This window comes from Xyrauchen texanus, chromosome 24 (assembly GCF_025860055.1).
Source record: "Xyrauchen texanus isolate HMW12.3.18 chromosome 24, RBS_HiC_50CHRs, whole genome shotgun sequence".
NCBI classification, from domain to species: Eukaryota; Metazoa; Chordata; class Actinopteri; order Cypriniformes; family Catostomidae; genus Xyrauchen; species Xyrauchen texanus.
In genome coordinates this window covers 3,713,729-3,713,965 of record NC_068299.1, presented here as the reverse complement: position 1 = coordinate 3,713,965, position 237 = coordinate 3,713,729, and positions in this window count along the sequence as shown.

The following is a 237-nucleotide window of genomic DNA, read 5'->3' as shown; positions in this document are numbered from 1 at the left end:
CCGCAGAGAGAGCAAGTTGTTCTAAAGTCTATTTACTGAACCGAACGCTAAGAGCAGCAGCTGCGTCAAACCACGCCCACCGTGGGGGCGTGACCTGTCACGTGACCCACCCATTGGTTTGTGAACGTCTCAAACTACAGTGACGCTCCAAATGTACACAAAGATTAAACATCACACTGTATTTCTTTTGCACAATATTTATTGTTTTGCAAAGGCTAGCCTCTTTTGTGGTATATT